The 23,577-nt window shown below is 41.1% G+C and overlaps 1 protein-coding gene across 3 annotated transcripts in view; it reads left to right on the top strand.

Annotated features, from left to right (window-relative positions):
* The window catches only part of add3a (adducin 3 (gamma) a), a 357,656-nt gene that overhangs the window by 206,976 nt on the left and 127,103 nt on the right, over window positions 1-23,577 (top strand). Inside the window, exon 1 of one of the 3 annotated variants that reach the window (XM_061922752.2) lies at window positions 20,005-20,445. The exons of the other annotated variants lie outside the window; for them this stretch is intronic. The gene's annotated coding sequence lies outside the window, so the exon portion shown is untranslated. Of the gene's footprint in view, window positions 1-20,004; window positions 20,446-23,577 lie in introns of those variants that run through there. 3 annotated transcript variants of the gene reach the window in all.

The raw sequence follows: 23,577 nt of genomic DNA, 5'->3' as shown, positions 1-23,577 counted from the left end.
AACACGAACACCACTGTTCCTGCACTTATAAGTAAAGGTAAGACCATAATAACGTTTTTTTTAATTAAATGTGCTTTGTATGTGTAAAGTTAAAGTTAAGTTAAAGTACCAATGATTGTCACACACACTATGTGTGGTGAAATTTGTCCTCTGCATTTGACCCATCCCTTGATCACCCCTTGGGAGGTGAGGGGAGCAGTGTGCAGCAGCGGCGCCACGCCCGGGAATAATTTTTGGTGATTTAACCCCCATTTCCAACCCTTGATGCTGTGCCAAGCAGGGAAAAATGCTGGTATGAGCTTTTAAACATAACCCGTTAACTGCTGCCAATCAAATGGTGAATAAGATACTCTTTAGGGTTCATATGTTTGTAAATCTGACTGTGATGAAGTCAGTGCCTCACCAGCCATCAACCTCACCGCACGTCACTGGTGTACTGTCACACTTTTTTGGTGTTTTCCTTTGTGTAGTGTCTTGCGCTCCTATTTTGGTGGCTTTTCCTCCTTTGTTGGTATTTTCCTGTTGCAGTTTCATGTCTTCCTTGAACGTTATATCCCGCACCTGCTTTGTTTTCGCAATCAAGACTATTTAAGTTGTGCGGACGCTATCCTTCTTTGTGGGGACATTGTTGATTGTCGTGTCATGTACGGATGTACTTTGTGGACGCCATCTGCTCCACACGCTGTAAGTCTTTGCTGTCGTCCAGCATTCTGTTTTTGTTTACTTTGCAGCCAGTTCAGTTGTAGTTTCGTTTTGCATAGCCTTCCCTAAGATTCAATGCCTTTTCTTAGGGACACTCAACTTTTGTTTATTTTTGGTTTAAGTGTTCGATACCTTTTTACTGCCTCCTGCTGCCGTCTGCATGTTGTGATCACGGCAAACCATGTTCCCGACATCTACAAAACAATTACCTACCTTCTGCCACCTACTGATATGGAAGAGTATTACACGGTTACTCTAGACAGCACAGACACTTAACGGCACATTTGCGGATTATAATTACTGGTTTGCAAAAAATATTTTTAACCCAATTAGGTGAAATTACATAATCTCCAACGGCACACCAGACTAGTATCTCACTCGTGTGCCGCGGCAGCGGTTGAAAAACACTGCATTAAACATTAGTGTCCCACTAAAGGCCTCCTCAGCCCTCGAACATGGATTAGTAGCTACTTAGGATCACTCCCACTGCAGCGTAAAAGTAGACATGGCGTTAAGAACTGGATAAACAGCGGAGTGACAGCTTTTTCAGTCAGAGTATGTAAACGTTTGTGTGTATTCGCATGTCAACACCAGATTTTACACAGCTCCAGGCTTAAGAAGTTATCAGGGCTGTAACTTACATGGTTCCGCCCACTGCCATATGAGTCATAAAGGCTGATAAGAGCACAAAGAGGCCCTGAAGCCTGGTATGTCTCTGTTTACATAAAGTGGGACGCTGGCATTTAGTTCACCTGTTATAGCCCTTGTTGTTATAGATTGCCATAATATGTTGCATTTTGTGACCAATACTCTTTTCTTCTGCTTCCTGTCTTGAGTATTAATATATTGTGGTGCATGATGTTTGCATTTCTGTATATTTGTCTCTCAAGGACTGCATGGTAAGAATACTAATTTCCCACCAGATCTCCACCCCAGTTTGTGGTTTTGTTCTTGGGAAAAAGAGCAGGGGTCCTAGTCATGAGCGCAAATGTTTTTGCATTCCTGTAAATGGATACCAGCACGCCTTTAGTCCGGGTTCTAGGTTTTTTTTTGTTTTTTTTGTCCACAGCTTATTGGAGAGGTCGTGAAGGTTGTGAATGACAACACAAGTATAGGATTACTTTTAAAAGTTAAAGTTAAAGGTAAAGTTCCAATGATTGTCACACACACACTAGGTGTGGTGAAATGTGTCTTCTGCATTTGACCCATCCCCTTGTTCACCCCCTGGAAGGTGAGGGGAGTAGTGAGCAGCAGCGTGTGCCGCGCTCGGGAATCATTTGGTGATTTAACCCCCAATTCCAACCCTTGATGCTGAGTGCCAAGCAGAAAATAACCCGTTTTGTACACTGTTAATGTGCTTCAATACGAAATAAATAAAAGGGTAACATTATGATTTTTTTTTTTATTATATTTAAAACACTTCCTTGAGGTGTACATAAAATGTAATGGTGGTTGTTTGGTCAAAACAGATAGTTTTACAGATCACTTTTAAGCCGCTTTCTGACTGCCTCTTCAGGATTAGTGTTAATTTTGACAAAATTTTTTCTAGTTTTGGTTATAGTCTTTTGATGAACATTTATTTTAATTTTACTCCAATTTGAATCCTAATATTGGCAGTGTTTGTAAATATTACACAGTAATATGCCGTACAGTCTGTTGTTTTATTGATCTGAAACCGTTGTATCATGTTCTTCATATATCTATCATACTAAAATTAGAATTTAAATTGAAAAAAATAATAATCACAATAATTTGTGATAGGATTTTTTTCCCACATAGCCACAACTCTAAGCCATGGCATATATGACACACCTTTGTTTTGACTTTGTGGATTATATTTTTTTACTTTCGATGCATATTTGTATGTCACCCATGATACCCCAACATCACCCTGAGGACATTTAATCAATTACTTAACTTGTATCTGCTTTTAAAGTGTAAAACTATATTCGTAAAAATGTAAGCAACAATTATTAAATATAGTATTTTTCGTGAATTCTCACATCCATTTGTTTTTTTAACGCACAAGTGATGACCCTAAAAACATGAGATAGATGCAAAAGTTGGCCATAGTCTATCACAGACTTGAGCACCGGATGGTAAAAAAGGACATGTTGCAGAAGCTGCGTACTGCAATGGGATGTCGCCCATTGCCTGGCAACTTTTTGCAGTATGCAATGTTGAGCTGTATAAGATTTTACCTTGGACAGACAAAGGAGCATCCAGGAGAAGTAACAAGTGGATAAAAGTGTTTACTGAGCATTTCCTGCGGGTAAGAATACTAAGTACAGCCGGGAGAGAAACTGGCATGTCATAACACATGAAAGTGTTATTACGGTAACACTTTATTTTAAGATACACCCATTCACCATTAATTAGTTGCTTATTAACATGCAAAATTAGTAACAAATTGGCTCTTAATTAGTCATTATTAAGTACTTATTAATGCCTTATTCTACATGGCCTTATTATACAAGCAGTAAGCCATTAACTAAGTCTTCCCTATCCCCAACCCTAACCTCAACCCTAACCCTATGTTAATAACAGTGACGTGCGGTGAGGTTGATGGCTGGTGAGGCACTGACTTCATCACAGTCAGATTTACAAACATATGAACCCTAAAGAGTATCTTATTCACCATTTGATTGGCAGCAGTTAACGGGTTATGTTTAAAAGCTCATACCAGCATTCTTCCCTGCTTGGCACTCAGCATCAAGGGTTGGAATTGGGGGTTAAATCACCAAAAATTATTCCCGGGCGCGGCGCCGCTGCTGCCCACTGCTCCCCTCACCTCCCAGGGGGTGATCAAGGGGATGGGTCAAATGCAGAGGACAAATTTCATTACACCTAGTGTGTGTGTGACAATCATTGGTACTTTAACTTAACTTTAACTTTACACATACAAACTGTAGCACACAAAAAAGCACATTTAATAAAAAAAAAGACGTTATTGTGGTCTTACCTTTACTTATAAATGAAGTCCATGCGTCGCTGTTGTGCTGGATTAATGCACCCCCTGACGGGAGTGTTATATCAACTAAAGCCCTCACTTAAACTTTCCACGTGCAAGATTGAATCTATTTAAAAAAGTGTAACTGAGGGTTTATAAATGTCGCCTATACTGTATGAAACTACAAAATAACAAACACTGAGGCTCCAGTTTACACGAGGACCACTTTATTTACCTTCTTTCAAAAACCTCCGCTCCACTCCGTGTCATCACTTCCGCTCTTAGCGCCTTCAAAATAAGAGCTCAAGGCATATACTGTATAACAGCGCATAACAGGAACTTTCATCACAAAGAGGAAAACCCATAAAAATAGGTTACAAAAGTTATTTAATAAGAAGCCAAAAAGTGCAAAAACAATAATGTTCGTGTTGGAGGAGTTGTGAATTAGGTACACCTGCAGTCTGCCGGTGTACCTAATGTTGTGGCCCTGCAGTCATTCACAACTCCTCCAACACGAACATTATTGTTTTTGCACTTTTTGGCTTCTTATGAAATAACTTTTTTAAATAGATTCAATCTTGCACGTGGAAAGTTTAAGTGTGGGCTTGTTGATATAACACTCCCGTCAGGGGGTGCATTCTACGGCGGGGGTGCAGGAGGCGGGATTACTGCGAGCCTCAGCCAGTGCGTCTTTTGCAGCCGTTTTATGATCGCTCAGCACAAGAAATACGTTACACACATACAATTGTTGACAAAATACACTGTACATTATATACCTCAGCTAACTAAACTATGGAAATGTATAATATAATTCATATAGCAATACGGTCTCACTGCACAGCAGGCCAGCAGTTAGCCGAGTCCGCAATCCATGTTGAGGCACAACGCAGTGACGTGCCTCAAATGGCTGCTGATCACCGCACCGTCTCTTCTCAGTATTTGAACGGCAAATTTGAAAATTCAGCGATTTTAAATAAAAATAATCTAAAACTGGTGAAGTTAAATGGAAAATAACTTTACAGTATAATCACTGGATACATATAAAAATTTAATAAAATGTTTTTCTTTTTACATTTTTATTTCTTTCCATGACTGCATGTCACTGGTTAATAAGTAACTAATTAATGGTGAATATGTTCCCCATACTAAAGTGTTATCGTTATTACATTTGCCAAGGAGATTGTGTTTACATTGCTTATAATATGTGCCCGTTAGCAAGATTACTCACATTTCCAGAACACATTGTGTGTAGAGGTAAGGAATGAGCCAAGGAAGAGTCCAATAAATATTTGTGGTTGCAGATTACAGGGTTTTATGACTTTTGTTGACATTTCAAGATGGAGCAGTTTGCTACATTTCCCCTGATTGCCCTGTGAGGAATACAGACTTTCTAACAATGTTTAGGCATATGACATACAGTAGGTGTGCATCATAAGGACACCTCATTTATTTGTGAGGCCGGTCCAAAAATGAGGATTTCTTGACCTTGGCTGAGGTGCATTCTACTGAGGGTATTCTGATTGTCATTATTGTATTGATTTTCAACTTAGCATTTTCTGTAGGAAATGTTGTCAACTTTGATATATTGTACTGAGCAGCCAGGTCAGACTGGTGTCTCACTTTTCCACAGTGAGTTCCAGAAAGATCTGTTTTCTGTTAATCACATTTTGTTTGTGCTATAAGTTGTTTGGCGTTGAGGTCGCATAACAGCGATGGCAGTCGTGATCGTCGCAGGTGCAGAATGACAGCAGGAGGCAGGGTGCAGGTAAAAGGGTATTAAAAGTGCAGTAGGATATGCATAAGGAAGGCTGTGCAATACTTCAACTAAACAGGCTATAAAGTAGCTGGACGACAGCAAATGTTTACACGCTGCTGAACTCTAGAAAGAGGTTCCGCAGCCTCCGAAGCAGAACCTCCAGGTTCTGTAACAGCTTCTTCACACAGGCCGTAAGACTCTTAAACGCATCATAATTAAATTATTCCCATAACTCCCCCCAAAATGGATTAACTTGCTGGAATAAAAAAGACAATATAACATACATCCATAAATGTGGAAAAAATGCAATATATTTATCTGTACAGTAATCTATTTATTTATTTATATATATTTATGTTATATATATAAGTTGATTGGCAACACTAAATTGGCCCTAGTGTGTGGATGTGAGTGTGAATGTTGTCTGTCTATCTGTGTTGGCCCTGCGATGAGGTGGCGACTTGTCCAGGGTGTACCCCGCCTTCCGCCCGATTGTAGCTGAGATAGGCTCCAGCGCCCCCCGCGACCCCAAAGGGAATAAGCGGTAGAAAATGGATGGATGGATGGATGGATATATATTTATTTATTTTATATATATTATTTATATATATTTATTTATTTATATATGCACCTTATTGCTTTTTTCCCCTGCACTACCATGAGCTTATGTAACGAAATTTCATTCTTATCTGTTCTGTAAAGTTCAAATTTGAATGACAATAAAAAGGAAGTCTCAGTCTAAGTAGCAGAGAAAGCGTCCGCAAAGAATAATCTTCCAACAAAAACAACCAGCAAGGGCTCAACTTAAATCGACATGATTGTAAATTGAAAACAGGTGCTTGGAGCCAGTGCTCTGAAGCAGGAGTAAGGTCACTGCAGGTTAACATATATAGCATACAATAGTACAACCGGAGCGTTAGACAGGAACCGCAACACCAAACAAACAAAACCCAAAACCAGTGAAGTTGGCACGTTGTGGAAATTGTAAATAAAAACGGAATACAATTATTTGCAAATCCTTTTCAACTTATATTGACTGAGCATTTCATGGAAGCTGCTTTTATACCCAATAATGACACCCACTTGTTCGCAATTAGTCTGTTCACCTGTGGGATGTTCCAAATAAGTTTTTGATGAGCATTCCTCAACTTTTTCAGTCTTTCATGCCACTTGTGCCTGCTTTTTTGAAATGTGTTGCAGGCATCAAATTCCAAATGAGCTAATATTTGAAGTTTACCAGTTTAAATGTTGAGTATCTTGTCTTTGCAGTCTATTCAATTGAGTATAGGTTGAAAAGGATTTGCAAATCATTGTATTCTGTTTTTATTTACCATTTACACAACATGCCAACTTCACTGGTTTTGGGTTTTGTAGAAAAAACACCAACAAACTCAAAACAAGACATGACCTGACCTGTGGTGACAGGTCATGACTAGTTGAACTGGTGATATCGCAAACATGAGCACATTTGGGTGAGCTGATATTCTACTGCCGATGCTCACTGAAGTGTGAGTGTATGAGGAATAGTTCTCATGAAATTGTTTTGGTTGAATTCCAAACTCTGCGATCTCAAGGGGGTTTGATTATAGGAGTTCCACTGTTCAAAAGTTCTGCAAGGTGGGACAGTAAATTTTAATTGTACAATTAGCAAGCTAGTGCTCAGATGTTTGAGTTAAACAACTTTATTTTGCAACACAATCTTGTGTTCCAAAGAATGATATTAGGTTGTTTTCTTTCTCATTCGTCAAGTCAATGAAAATAGCCACTCAAGTGAAGGAGAACTATAACTGCACTTACTTCTGTGTTTGGAACATTATACAAATTCCCGTACACACATTACTGCTCAAGCAGATCTTTTCTGGTTCCAGTTTAAAGCCAACCAACTGAACTGAACAGAACTGAACCCCACATGAGCAAGAGCTTGGCGACGGAGGCAAGGAAAACTCCCATTTAGAAAGAAACCTCGGGCAGAACCCAGGCTCTGCGGGGTGGCCGTCTGTCTCAACCAGTTGGTTTGGGATGGAGAGTCAGTCAAAAGTTATTGGACTGTTGATGTTGATCGCATTCTGAGACGTGTGGGTCATCGGCCACTACGAGTTCTTGCCACAGGACCAGGCGATCAACCGGCAGGTCTTCAGTACTAAGAGATCCGTAAGCAATAGATGAGCGGTTGATTACTGAGCATCTGACAGTTCCTGGCTGAGAAGAACATCATCGTGCTGGACTGTGCAACCTCCCGAATCACTCAACTTGGTTCTGTGTGATTTATTTCCATCTTCCACAATTTCAAGGGAGTCATCAAGGGGACATGTTTGAAGATGTGGACAACTTCAAGACGGCCATGACGACGGAGCTGCAGAGGATTCCAGAAGAATCCTTCCAAGAGTGCATCAGTGCATGCAGACAAGGCTGGGGAAGTACGTTATACTCCAGAGAGATTACTTTGAAGGGGAAACATTGAAACTTGTAGTAATATTAATACATCTTTCAGAATCAGAATCAGAAATACTTTAATAATCCCCGAAGTGACATTAAGATATTCAGCACAATCCCATTCAAGAGCAGACAAACATTACAGGGAGACAGAACAGGATCCCTGACGGGTCTGCCAACTTCCGGCGCCCCTTACAAAAAAGGTGAGAAACAGGTCAAAACGCTGGGGGTGGGGGGGTGAGAAAAAAAAACAATTTAGTCTAAGCTTGGGCTCCTGGAGAGGGTGTCCAGACTGAGGCCAAGGGAAAAAAATCATATCCATAGCACACATAAACATGTGTGTAAGAGGGAAACATCAAAGGACATTAAGACATTAAAAAAGAGCAGAGCTGATGCAACCAGCCACTTCTACACACAGCCACAGAGTAAAACAACAACAACAGAAAAAAACATATACACTGTGGTGGCCTATGCGGTGTTCCACGCCATCGTCTGCTGGGGCTGGGGGAGCATGACCAGAGACAGGAGCAGACCCAACAAAGCAACCAACTCTCGGCGAGTTTCCAGTCCACATGGATTAGCGAGGATACGTCCAAGGAGACCGAGGTGTCCGATACCTGCTCATTCAGCCAAGACACTGAGAAGCTTGTCCGTCCCGGCGCTCAGCGCCAGCTCCGCAGCCCTGTCTCTTCATCCGCATCTCCTCCAGTCTCTCCAAACGGACTCTGGTGTGGCAAAGACCCAGCAGCTGGTCTTTATGGCTAAAAGGCTCCCGGGAAGCAGATCCAAAAGTTCACAAAAAAGCACCGCAGAAGTCACGAAAATGCCAGCCGTTGTCACACAGTCCCAAAGGGTCCCGAATCAAAAGGCAACAGCAGCCACTACAGAGGCACCATCTAGGAGAAACAAAGCAGTTCTGCACTTATTCTGACATACTTTGCATTATCTATTTGGACATTCCTTAGTACAGGCTATTTACAACTGCCTTCGACGGGAAAACAGCACAGAATTTCCTCACCGTGGTATTTATTTCCTGTGAACAAAATCTACATTTTGTTTGAATGTTGCCCCAGCTTCAGTGCAAGGTACTTTAATAAAGACATGATTTCGGCCTTTAATTCGAGGAAAGAGACTGCAGGGAGATTGTTATTAAGCTTAAAGCCTTTGCAAACGGCCCACTGATGTCCATGCATTCTCCACATGCATGCGATAACATTTAAAGACTCCTACACCCAGTCCATGACTGTTAACATTTATGGCTTTGCTTGTATCTTACAGTGCTGCATGCACTGTACAGACATAAAAGCAGCCCCCTTTTAAGACACCAGTATCTACTTGAGAAGGTTGAAGTGAGTTATACTTATACCTAAATATGTATTGAGTCTCTACTCTGTGCCAAACTGTCAGTCAGTGTCCCTCATGTTAACTTTTAACATGATACTCACAACTTAAAACCACGACTCCAATCTCAAACTGTGGCGCTTCCTCTAGTGAAACGCCAAATGATCACCTATTTAAATATTATAATGCTTGGACTTTAGACATTATCAAAGGTTTATCAGCCTTCAATGGAAGTCCGAACAATACTGTAGCCAAAATAAAAAATTAGGACACAAACAGAACTGTCTTACTTAGTCATTTATATCACTCACGGAAATGTGCCTATATTCAACTAGGGTTGTCCTGGTACCAATATTTTGGTACTGGTACCGGTACCAAAATTTATTTTGTAGGGGTGTAACGGTATGTGTACTTGTATTGAACCGTTTCAGTACGGGGGTTCCGGTTCGGTTCGGAGGTGTACCGAACGAGTTTCCACACGAACATATTAAGTAGCCGCCTAAGCTAAAGTCTTACAAGCTGCTCTGCTTTCTGCCTCTGTCTCCTACACAGCACCCAGCATTGTCCCACCCACACAACCATCTGATTGGTTACAACCATAGCGGTAACAGCCAATCAGCAGTGCGTATTCAGAGTGGTAACAGCCAATCAGCAGTGCGTATTCAGAGCGCATGTAGTCAGTGCTTCTGCGGTGGGGTTAGCAGATAGGTGTTTAGCAGGTGAGCATCAGGCAGCGGACTCTCCCCAAATTAAAATAAACACCTCCCAGTCAACTACTAGTAACATCACTATGAGCCCGTTGACGTTCTAGAAACAAACTGCAGCTCAGCTCGCTCGCAGTCCTGGCTTGATGTGAAGGCTAATTAGCTTTTAGCGTAACGTTAGCTCATTTTGCGGTGTGTGTGTGTGTGTGTGTGTGTGTGTGTGTGTGTGTGTGTGTGTGTGTGTGTGTGTGTGTGTGTGTGTTAGTTCATTGTGCGGTGTGTGTGTGTGTGTGTGTGGGTGTGTGTGTGTGTGTGTGTGTGTGTGTGCGATCATTAGTAATGTAGCAGCCTAGTTTTGAATGGCAGGGTCCCTGCTATCACATGTTGATAAAAATATAACATTTACATAATAAAAATGAACTACAGGCTTCCCAAATGCTGTAATAAATTAAGCATGATGAGTTGACTTGAAACTGTTTAATGTTGCACTTTGTATATGTAGAAGAAAAGTTTTGTCATTTTATTTAATCTGAGCAACAACAACAAGTTTAATGTTGATTAACGTGGGCAGAATTATTACAGTGTTCCCAATGTTAAAAGGATAAAGCCATTGTTTACAAATTTGGTAAATAAATAACCAAAAAATTTATATTTTGTTGTTTTCTTACTGTACCGAAAATGAACCGAACCGTGACCTCTAAACCGAGGTACGTACCGAACCGAAATTTTTGTGTACCGTTACACCCCGAGTATTTTGATACTTTTCGATACTTTTCCAAATCAACAAAAAATTGGGATTATTGGCTTTATTTGAACAAAAAATCATAAGGTACATTAAACATACATTTCTTTTTGCAATCAAAGAACAATTTTGGCCTTAAATAAAATAGTGAACATACTAGACAACTTGTCTTTTAGTAGTATAAGTAAGCAAACAAAAGCTCCTAATTTGGCTGTTGACGTATGCAGTAAAATATTGTCATTTCTCATTCTGATATTTTGTCAACATTATGAAGGACAAGCAGTGGAAAATGGATTATCAATCTACTTGTTCATTTACTGTTAATATCTGCTTATTTTCTGTTTTAACATGTTCTATCTACACTTCTGTTAAAATGTAATAAACTCGTATTCTTCTGTTGTTTGGATATTTAACACAAGTTTTGGATAAGACCACAAATGTGGGTATCAATCTGATACCAAGTAGTTACAGGATCATACATTGGTCATATTCAAAGTCCTCATGTGTCCATGGACGCATTTTGTGTATTTATAAACATAATATACATTTTAAAAAAAGGAAAAAAAGATTTTGACGATAAAAATATCGATGTAATCATTGTATTATCGACAAGATACGCTCTTGTACTCGGTATCATTACAGTGGATGCCAGGTGTAGATCCACCCATGGCATTTGTTTACATTGAGGAAGGCGAGCCTGTTACCCCCGACTGAGGATAGACGTTAGCCGCTAGCTAGCTAGCTAGCCATGTTTTAAAGCACCTCTTGCTGAGTGGCATTTCAGTGTTATAACTTCACCTTTATTGTGAGTTTTTAAGCCAAAATGCGTCCATTTTCCCTACCGTGTCTACACACTGTGTCTGCTTGTAAGTACTTTGTGCGTGTGTGTTGCCGAACATGCTCCTCTGCTAGTAAAGCCATGTCACGACGCGCTGACGGCGCCATCATGCCCGTAAAAAAAAAAGAACCAGTATTTTTCAGAGGCAGAATAGTGCCGTTTTAATACCGCAATACTTTACTAATTCAAACACAGTGTTACTGTTCAAACTGTGTGTAATTATACAGTGGCCAAAAGTATTAAATATACTCGTTAAATAAAACCTCTGCTTTGTTTTTAATGAATACTCAGGCCTACTACGCTACTGTATTTTAACGCTGGTCCTTGTGGTGGTACTTGAGGAGCCATTGGTTTTCTGAGGTGGTACTTGGTGAAAAAAAGTTTGCGAACCACTGCAATACTCCCAACAGTGGTAATAAATCTATCACTCCCTCAACCTCCCACCTCTACAACATTCATACATATTTAGTAAATGATAATACAAGTCTTGATTTACATAGTAGACCAGTACATTTTAGAGATTATTATGAGGAGGAGTAACATATTTTACACAGAACAAATTTAGATTGACAGAGGTGGATTATGGGTAAACCGTCATCCTGGCAGGTTTATGACATAGAAGCAGGTGGACAGATAATTTTTTTTATACCTTTCATTATCAGTTAAACTGTTGGATTATAACAGGCGGTTATTTTATTACTTCGTATCACCCGTGGCATCTCTTCTGTAAACCTTTGGGAGAAAAAGCTTATGCTTAACCCCTCTGACATAAGAGTTTAATACTCTAATAATGTAAAATGCCAACATGAGTCAATGAAACAAATATAAGTAGGGCTGCTCCTTCAAGTGCTTGAACCAAGTGACCATGTTATGTAAACATCTGACGGAGGATTGTATTTTTGTATAATATTTGTAACTGAATGTCTTGTACAATTTGTTGCAAGCTCACTATGAAGAAAGGACGGCTGTCATCTGTTTGTACACAACACTGCTGTCAAAAAACAAGTGCACATTGTGTGTATTATTTCAGTTCTGTAAATTTACCAAAACTTCACAGTGGAGTTATTGAGTCTGTTTAGCTGATTGAAGAGCTAGCTTCTGCAGCTAGTGGGTCCATGACAATGACTTCTGTTTTGTTTGACTAGCCGTTTTACTGCCATGTTACATACACCGATTGGAACAATTAAGGTATGTAAATAAACATTTAAAAAATATTTTGTACCGGTATATATTTGCGGTGTGGCTAATATATGTTAAAAAAAAATGTTTTCTTCAAAAATGTGTTGGGTGCGCTTAAATACTGGTGCGCACTATAGCCCAGAATATACGGCAATTTAAATTAATGTAAGAAAAGACCCAAATACAATTTTGCTTTCAGTATGTCATGCACAAACATTTTTTTAAATATCTTACTTTGTCATTTATTTGCACAAAACCTGGTAAACAGTTTTGTCTAAAGTCCTGTCTGGGTTTATTTTCCGCAGTTAAGGAGCATGTGTACTCAATATCGATTGCATGATTAATCTGAAAATATTAGGGCTGTCAAATGATTAATTTTTTTAATCAGATTGCTCACAACTGCAAATTACCATTACAATAATTCCCAGCAGGCACAAGACATTGATACAACGTGAGACAACGTTGTTGGATCCACGTTGTTGGTTGGGAAATGACCAAATGTCACTGGTCAAATCAACGTCACAACCTGACATTGAATAAATGTCGTCAAAAAGCATGTTGTTCCAACGTTAGGTTTGAGTTGCTCAATGCCAGGACCTAATTCAACAAGTTCTCAACGTTGTTTTAATGTCTTGTGCCTGCTTGGTTAACACATTGTGAGACGTTCATTTAACACATTCGTGTTTAAAGGGGAACATTATCACACTTTCAGAAGGGTTAAAACCATTAAAAATCAGTTCCCAGTGGCTTATTTTATTTTTCGAAGTTTTAAAAAAAAATGTTACCCTTCACGCAATATCCCTAAAAAAAGCTTCAAAGTGCCTGATTTTAACCATCGTTATATACATCCGTCCATTTTCCTGTGACGTCACATAGTGATGCCAATACAAACTAACATGGCGGAAAGAACAGCAGGATATAGCGACATTAGCTCGGATTCAGACTCAGATTTCAGCGGCTTAAGCGATTCAACAGATTACGCATGTATTGAAACGGATGGTTGTAGCGTGGAGGCAGGTAGCGAAAACGAAATTGAAGAAGAAACTGAAGCTATTGAGCCATATTGGTTTGAACCGTATGCAAGCGAAACCGACGAAAACGACACGAAAGCCAGTGACACGGGAGAAAGCGAGGACGAATTTGGCGATCGCCTTCTAACCAACGATTGGTATGTGTTTGTTTGGCATTAAAGGAAACTAACAACTATGAACTAAGTTTACAGCATATGAAATACATTTGGCAACAACATGCACTTTGAGAGTGCAGACAGCCCATTTCAGGCGCGCTAAGAACATATATTTTTCCACGATTTCAGCACTCAGGTTAACCATACCTAAATAGACACAAAATACTGCATTACACAAGACTACTCGAATGATTGAAAAAAATAAATGTTTTTAAGCTAAATTATGTGTAAACACAGTTTATGTATAATAATTTACGTAAAACCGCGGGTAATGAATAAAGTTTTCATCAATTAATATATTCTGTAGACATACCCTCATCCGCTCTCTTTTCCTGAAAGCTGATCCGTCCAGTTTTGGAGTTGATGTCAGCATCTGCTTTGAGTGTCGCAGGATATCCACACATTCTTGCCATCTCTGTCGTAGCATAGCTTTCGTCGGTAAAGTGTGCGGAACAAACGACTGACCATTTTGTCGGCTTTCCCCACACCCTTGTATTTTGAACAAATTTCGTCCAATTTCTTGCCACTTTCGCATCTTTGGGCCACTGGTGCAACTTGAATCCGTCCCTGTTCGTGTTGTTACACCCTCCGACAACACACCGACAAAAGTGAGAAAATGGCGGATTGCTTCCCGAGCAAGAGCGAATAATAGAAAGACATTTAAGTCGCCAAAAATCACCCATTTAGAGTTCGGAAATCGGTTAAAAAAATATATGGTCTTTTTTCTGCAACATCAAGGTATATATTGACGCTTACATAGGTCTGGTGATAATGTTCCCCTTTAACTTCCATGTCTTCTAGACCTCTTGCAGACTAACAAAGCCTAGCGATATGCTGGATGGCAGTGCATCCGAAAAGTATTTACAGCGCTTCACTTTTTTCACATTTTGTAATGTCACCACCTTTTTTCAAAATGGAATTAATTAATTTTTGTCCTCAAAATTTTACAGACATTACCCCGTAAAGACAATGTGAAATGTTTCTTTTTTTAAAGTTTACAAATGTATCAAAACTGAAAAATCATATGTATTATTTGATCAAAACTTTGTTGATGCACCTTTGGCAGCAATTACAGCCTCAAGTATTTTTTAATAAGATGCCACAGGCTTGGCACGACAATCTTTGGGCAGTTTCACCCATTCCTCTTTGCAGCACCTCTCAAGCTCCACCAGATTGGATGGGAAGTGTTGGTTTTCCATCCAGGATGTCTCTGTACATTGCTGCATTCATCTTAGTCTAGTCAGGCAGGTGACCAAGAACCCGATGGTCACTGTCAGAGCTACACCATTCCTCTGTGGAGAGAGGAGAACCTTTCAGAAGGACAACCATCTCTACACAAACCACCAATCAGGCCTGTATGATTTGTAAAAGTTTGCCAAAATGCACCTAAAAGACTCTCAGACCATGGAGAAACAAAATTCTCTGGTCTTATGAGACAAAGATTGAAATCTTTGGCGTGAATGCCAGGCCGCATGTATGGAAGAAACCAGGCACCGCTCATCACCAGGCCAGTACCATCCCTACAGTGAAGCATGGTGGTGGCAGAACTGGAAGACTAGTCAGAATAGAAGGAAATATGAATGCAGCAATGTACAGAGACATCCTGGATAAAAACCAACGCTTCCCATCCAACCGGATGGATCTTGAGAGGTGCTGCAAAGAGGAATGTACAAAACTGCCCAAAGATAGGTGTGCCAAGGTTGTGGCATTGTATTCAAAAATACTTGAGGCTCTAATTGCTGCCTAAGATGCATCACAAAGTATTGAGCAAATAACTCTTATGTGCAGGAGATTTTTTTATTTGTAATAAGTTTGCAATTTAAAAAAATAAAACATTTTCACATTGCTATTATAGAGTATTCTCTGTAGAATGTATTTATTCCATTTTGGAATAAGGCTGTAACATAACAAGATGTGGAATAAGTGAAGGTGTCCGGAAGCACTATATGGAATTCCGATGGATGAGGTCATCGTGCACAACAAGTTGTTTGTCAGAAAGAAAGTATAAAAGAATAAAAAAGGAATCCTGCTTACAATTCCCATCAAAAGCGTAAATACAAACCAGGAATTCCCAATCAGAGGTTGACTTGAGGCAACAACCACAATCACAAACGGCTGCTGTGTGGCTGACCCCGCTGCTGACCTGGGATGTAACTGCAGATTATTACTCTACGACGTTTCTGTTTTTTAGAAATAAAAAGCCCATTTGTTACAAGTCGCCTGGGGATAGTTTGGGCCTCTCACATGCATGCCTTTTTTAAACGGCCAACTTTATGAATCATTCGGCAAAACCAGTTTGGATGGCCGTACGCAGTCCGCGCGACCTTTAAGTTCAGTTACCTTCAGACCAGGGGTGTCAAACATACGGCCCGCGTACAGGTTAAAATTAGCTGGGTTTTTTTTAACAAAAGAAACTCCTGTTCTAAATGTGTCCACTAGATGTCACAATATCAATTCTGTTAGGCAAGCAAACGGTTTATACCGAGGCCAAGCAGGAGGTACACAGTAAAGGGTGACTATGGCTCCTCCTCCTCGACTCACATCAAACTTAAAACCTGCCGTTGTATGTCTTCTGCTTGGAACAAATCGTCATTTGGCACCCTCACTCCCCCAACATGTCTCTGTCAAACAGGAGAAAAGTGAAATTAATCCTTTTGAATAGTTTTTACCTTCGTTTCTTACGGTTTGTTGAGTTAGCACTGGATTGATACATAGACATGACAAAGGAGATACTTAATACCTCAAAGAGTTTACATGTGTTTTTGTTCAATCCCAGAAAGACTGTGACTTAAAGTTTAATCCTGGCTTTGTAGATACACTGAGACCAAGTCCAGGCTCATTGTGTTTTTGAAGCTGCACCAATTTCCTCAGAATTTTCAACAAACTTGTGTTTTCTCCAGAGGATTATTTGTACGTTTTCAGAATGTGCTTGTTCTATTTTTGGCCAAAGTAAAACAAAGAAAACCACCTGGAGGTCATGATCCGTTACCCGGGTTTTGGCAAGATTTACACTATACTGCCAAAAGTATTTGGCCACCCATCCAAATGATCAAAATCAGGTGTCCTAATCACTTGGCACATAGGCATGGAAACTGTTTCTACAAACATTTGTGAAAAAATGGGCCACCCTCAGTAGCTCAGTGATTTCCAGCGTGGAACTGTCATAGGTGGCTGTGCAACAAATCCAGTCGTGAAATTTCCTCGCTCCTAAATATTCCAAAGTCAACTGTCGGCTTTATTATAAGAAAATAGAAGAGTTTTGGGACAACAGCAAGTCAGCCACCAAGTGGTAGGCCACGTAAACTGACAGAAAGGGGTCAGCGGATGCTGAAGTGCATAGTGCCAATACTTTCCGCACAGTCAGTTGCTACAGAGCTCCAAACTTCATGTGACCTTCCAATTAGCCCACGTACAGTACGCAGATAGCTTTATGGAATGGGTTTCCATGGCCGAGCAGCTGCATATAAGCCATACATCACCAAGTCCAATGCAATGCGTGGGATGCAGTGGTGTAAAGCACGTCGCCACTTGACTCTAGAGCAGTGGAGACGCGTTCTTTGGAGTGATGAATCACGCTTTTCCATCTGGCAAGCTGATGAACGAGTCTGGGTTTGGAGGTTGCCAGGAGAACGGTACATTTCGGACTGCATTGTGCCGAGTGTGAAATTTGGTGGAGGAGGAATTATGGTGTGGGGTTGTTTTTCAGGAGATGGGCTTGACACCTTAGTTCCAATGAAAAGAACTTTGAATGCTCCAGGATACCAAAACATTTTGGACAATTCCATGCTCCCAACCTTATGGGGACAGTTTGGAGCGGGCCCCTTCCTCTTCCAACATGACTGTGCACCAGTGCACAAAGCAAGGTCCATAAAGACATGGATGACAGAGTCTGGTGTGGATGAACTTGACTGGCCTGCACATAGTTCTGACCTGAACCGGATAGAACACCTTTCGGATGAATTAGAACGGAGATTGAGAGCCAGACCTTCTTGACCAACATCAGTGTGTGACCTCACCAATGCGCTTTTGGAAGAATGGTCGGAAATTGTTGAAGAGTTGAAGCTGTAATAGCTGCAAAAGGTGGACCGACATCATATTGAACCCTATGGGTTAGGAATGGGATGTCACTTCAAGTTCATATGTGAGTCAAGGCAGGTGGCCAAATACTTTTGGCAATATAGTATATGTTTAGTAGTATGTTTAGTACTTTTCTATGTTTTAGTCTGTTTCCTGTGTGCACCCTGTTTACTGTTGGTTTCCATGGGCACTAATTCTCCATACCTTCCCTTGTTTAGCAACTATCCTGTCCTGGCACAGGATAGCAGGTTGCGCTGGCTTAAGAAGGCAGGTCTTCTCATCAGCGACAGGTGCGTTGATTGCTGACGATTGAATGCAGCCGCTTGCTGCAGCCGGAGTGGCTCGCGCCCGGCACAAATAGTGCGCCCAGGCCGTGACACTAGCTCTAGTATTTTTTCCGCACTCCACTATTCCTCGCTGTTCACCCTTGGTGACTATTTGATTTGTCGCTCCACGCTTGTTTGTTTTGTATTTTTGTCCTGCTTTAAATATTAAACATACACCCTAACTGCTTGCCGCTGCTGGATCGACAAGGAAACACGAGACAAATGAACACGACGGGAAAGGAACACAAAGAAAGAGCTTGAATGACGGTGTGCTGTACGGGAACAGATCGCTACGTTCTGGCACAGGATAGCAGGTTGCGTTGGTTTAAGAAGGTCTTCTCATCAGCAACAGGTGCGTTGATTGCTGACGATTGAATGCAGCAGCTTGCTGCAGCCGGAGTGGCGCGCGCCTGGTACAGATGAATGCGCACTGTGGTGCGCCCGGGCCGTGATACTAGCTCTAGTATTTTTCCCGCACTCCACTATTCATCGCTGTTCACCCTTGGCGACTATTTGATTTGTCGCTCCACGCTTGTTTAGCCTCTGAGTTTGTTTTGTATTATTGTCCTGCTTTAAAAATTAAACCTACATCCTACCTGCTCGCCGCTGCTGGATCGACAAGGAAACATGAGACAAATGAACACGACGGGAAAGGAACACAAAGAAATAACTTGAATGACGGCGTGCTGTACGGGAACAGATCGCTACGTTCTGGCACAGGATAGCAGGTTGCGTTGGCTTTAGAAGGTCTTCTAATCAGCGACAGGTGCGTTGATTGCTGACTATTGAATGCAGCCGCTTGCTGCAGCCGGAGTGGCGCGCGCCTGGCACAGATGAATGCGCACTGTGCCGCGCCCGGGCCGTGACACTAGCGCTAGTATTTTTCCCGCACTCCACTATTCCTCGCTGTTCACCCTTGGTGACTATTAGATTTGTCGCTCCACGCTTCTTTAGCCTCTGAGTTTGTTTTGTATTATTGTCCGGCTTTAAAAATTAAACCTACATCCTACCTGCTCGCCGCTGCTGGATCGACAAGGAAACACGAGACAAATGAACACGACGGGAAAGGAACACAAAGAAAGAGCTTGAATGACGGCGTGCTGTACGGGAACAGATCGCTACGTTCTGGCACAGGATAGCAGGTTGCGTTGGCTTTAGAAGGTCTTCTAATCAGCGACAGGTGCGTTGATTGCTGACGATTGAATGCAGCCGCTTGCTGCAGCCGGAGTGGCGCGCGCCTGGCACAGATGAATGCGCATTGTGGTGCGCCCGGGTCGTGACACTAGCTCTAGTATTTTTCCCGCACTCCACTATTCCTCGCTGTTCACCCTTGGTGACTATTTGATTTGTCGCTCCACGCTTGTTTTTTTTTTGTAATTGTGTCTCTTTCTGCGTGGGGGGGAACACAACCATGCGCCCCCCAACGTAACACCGGAGTTGTCTTTATTTTTAAGTTATCATGCCATGATTTTACCATTACGGCCCTCTTGGGAATAGATTTTCCTCTATGCGGCCCTCAGGGCTAAAATGAGTTTGACACCCCTGTTTCAGACGGTTGGCAGGGTGGGAACGAGGGACGAAAGTGAGGGCTGTGGAATGTGGATGTGGGACTTGATTGTGAATGGATCAAAGAAAAAATGAGAGATGAAAAAAGAGCAGCGAGAGAGGGGAGGCGAAGAGCAGGAGGAGGGTGGGATATTGTATGAGTCAGCTTCTGATTGGTTAATGTGTGTGTGGACCCGCATGTGTGTGAGTGTGTGTGTGTGTGTGTGTGTGTGTGTGTGAGAGAGAGCCACTGGGCGGGGGATTAAGGCTGCATCACGTGGTCCCTTTAGCTTCTTTTGCACACAAACACACACCCTCATTCTCAGAGGACACACACACACACACACACAGTGATCCTCTTACCAACACACTCACAGCTGTTTCTCCAATGAACGGCAAGGAGGAGCACACGGGAATCTGAGCGATCCGTTTAAATGGAGGGTCTTTAAAGTCATCGACGCTGATTTCTCTTTGTCGAATCGCTTCGCTTCATATCCTTACAATCATCTCTCCTGGTTTGCTCTGGGAATTTAAGCGAGGTTTTTTTTTTTTTTTTTTTCTGACAGCAAGCTAGAGGAGGAAAAAAACATGCACTTTTCTTTCTGCTTTGCCACCCACTACCCCTGCCAGTTCTCTGCCTTTCACTGACCGAGGAGGAAGTACAAGGTTGGTTGTGCCGTATATTTAAATATATTTTTACAACTGCTTTGGCTTTTTGGATTACGTTGTGCTAAATCGGTCTGCAGTTTGTTTCCGACTACCAGCTGTGTTATGGTGCCTTGCCACATGAATGAACCTCTGGCGTGTGTGTCATGTTATCGTGCAAGCATCCCACTCATTCCATCCTTGTGACTGATTGGCAATTTGGGGGGGTTGGGGTTCCACGCTAGCATGGTTGCAAGCTGCTGCACGATAAACTCACATGGAGATAACTGTGCAGTGAGTCTGAGCGCCAGAAGAGATTATGACTTATTATCTCGTGTGGGAGTCTTTATGTAAGGTGCAGGGTCACTGCAGCACTTCGGCATTGTTTTTTTTTAGCAAACATAAATAAATGATTCCCGAAAATCACTCTCGATGCATGCTTTCTCGTTCTGATGTAAACACAGATCTGATTGTGCCTGTATTTTCCTCCATTTAAGATGCTGAGCTTTTGGATCACATATGGTCCTCCAGTTTCACTGCAAGCAAACATAAAGGGGAACTGCACTTGTTTGGGGAATGTTGCCTGTCTTTCACAACCCCTATCTATTACAAGAACACACACAGTCGTGGTCAAAAGTTTACATACACTTGTAAAGAACATGGCTGTCTTGAGTTTCCAATAATTTCTACAACTCTTATTTTTTTTGTGATAAAGTGATTGAAGCACATACTTGTTGGTCACAAAAAACATTCATGAAGTTTGGTTCTTTTATGAATTTATTATGGGTCTACTGAAAATGTGAGCAAATCTGCTGGGTCAAAAGTATACATACAGCAATGTTAATATTTGCTTACATGTCCCTTGGCAAGTTTCACTGCAATAAGGCGCTTTTGGTTAACTTGACTCTCGCCAGATCCTTGTAGTTCGCTGAGCTCCACACAAGGATCTGGGACTTCTCAATAGGAGATGTATTTCAGAAGGCGGGGCCTTGTAAAAAAAAATCATTGTTTGTGATTGGATAAACCACTTGTCCGTCATCTTGAATGATGTACTACTTCAACCACTCACATCGAAATCAACCCGTGACACTGATGAGAGCGACGCTGGGAAATCCAAAACAGAACAGCCGACATATTGGATAAAGCATACTTGCCAACCCTCCCGGATTTTCCGGGAGACTCCCGAAATTCAGCGCCTCTCCCGAAAACCTCCCGGGACAAATTTTCTCCCGAAAATCTCCCGAAATTCATGGACCTGAGTCCGCTAACCCACAACGTAAACAGCATACCTGCCCAATCACGTTATAACTGTAGAATGATGGAGGGCGAGTTCTTGGTTTCTTATGTGGGTTTATTGTTAGGCAGTTTCATTAACGTCCTCCCAGCGCGGCAACAACACACAACAACAGCAGTCACGTTTTTGTATACCGTAAAGCAGTTCGTCTGCCGTAAACAGCAATGTTGTGACACTCTTAAACAGGACAATACTGCCATCTAATGCATTTGATGAAAGCACTTTTGTGCGTGCCACACAGCAATGCATCATCAGAGAGGGTGTTCAGCATGGTTCGAAAAATAGTGACAGAGAATAGAACAAGGATGGACAATTCAACCCTTAACTCAACAATGAGTAGATGAGTGTTATGTGTGTGTATATGTGTAAATAAATGAACACTGAAATTCAAGTATTTATTTTATATATATATATATATATATATATATATATATATATATATATATATAATAAAATACATATATATATATATATATATATATATATATACAGCTAGAATTCACTGAACGTCAAGTATTTCTTTTATATATATATATATATATATATATATATATATATATATATGAAATACTTGACTTGGTGAATTCTAGCTGTAAATATACTCCTCCCCTTTTAGCCACGCCCCCAACCACGCCCCCGTCCCACCCCGACCACGCCCACCCCCGCCCCCACCTCCCGAAATCGGAGGTCTCAAGGTTGGCAAGTATGGAATAACGACACAGCGAAAATAATTAATTTATTAATTTAAATAATTAATTATTCAATAGATTCGACAAAACAGTTGCAATAGCAGAATTATTGTCAGCACACGACTCCTCGCTGCGTGCTGCCATTATTGTTTGAATCAAACAGTCGCTCCGGCGCTACGTCACATCTATGAAATCCCGCCCGACCATTCGAATTGGTTAATTATTTCTTGCTATCTTGAAGGAGTTTGCATTGCCCTCGATCCCAGATCCTTGTGTGAAGCTCAGCGAACTACAAGGATCTACCGAGAGTCAGGTTAGCTTTTGGTAGCCGCCCACAAGCTTCTGGCAAGCTTCTGGTTGAATCTGACCACAGAACTTTCCTCCAGAAGGTCTTATCTTTGTCCATGTGATGTCAGATGAAACAAAAATGTTGCGCCTTTTTGTGTAATTATCGCCATTCCTGGGTCTAAATCGTCTGTCAAAGTGTACCAACTTGCCGGAATACATCCTCAGCCTTCTTCTATCCAGATGAGAGGCATGATTTATGATCTACAATGAACTTCCAGTTAGCAAGGAGGCAAGGAAACACCTCACCAGCCGATAATGTGGAAATTGCACACACGCTAGGGATCACGGCGCCGCTATAAATAGTTTATAATAACAATATCACTATTACTTGGTTAATATTCAAGTCACGAAATGTAAATGGAGTATTGTTGGCCATTTTTGAATGGTTGTTTATAGGATTTTTATGTGCGGAATAGAAGACCTCCTATTGGCTCCGCTGTTATCAGAATTTTATTTACAAGTTAGAATCAAAACCAAAAAAATTACATCCATCCTTTCTCAATAATTATAAGCGATAGGGAACATTTAAAACAAAATTGCAGTTCACCTCTGAAGGGGTCTTCTAATGCTGAAAACCTCTTTTCACACTGTTATGGACCTTAAAATTTTCATTCATTTTTCATTCATTTATTTATTTCAGGCAATGACATAAAAAAGTACAAAGTTGACAACACATAATAATATAAATTAATATAGTGCAAAAGGTAATGTATAGTATGTAATGCATGATTGTCCAGTTTTGCCTGAAAGGGAGTGGGAAGAAGATAATTTATTTAATCCCACCCCCAGTTCTCCATTCAGTGATTATTCACATGAGTTTCA

This window comes from Nerophis lumbriciformis, linkage group LG27 (assembly GCF_033978685.3).
Source record: "Nerophis lumbriciformis linkage group LG27, RoL_Nlum_v2.1, whole genome shotgun sequence".
Taxonomy (NCBI): Eukaryota; Metazoa; Chordata; class Actinopteri; order Syngnathiformes; family Syngnathidae; genus Nerophis; species Nerophis lumbriciformis.
The sequence above is the reverse complement of the archived record's forward strand: the minus strand, read 5'-3'. Positions and strand labels throughout refer to the sequence as shown.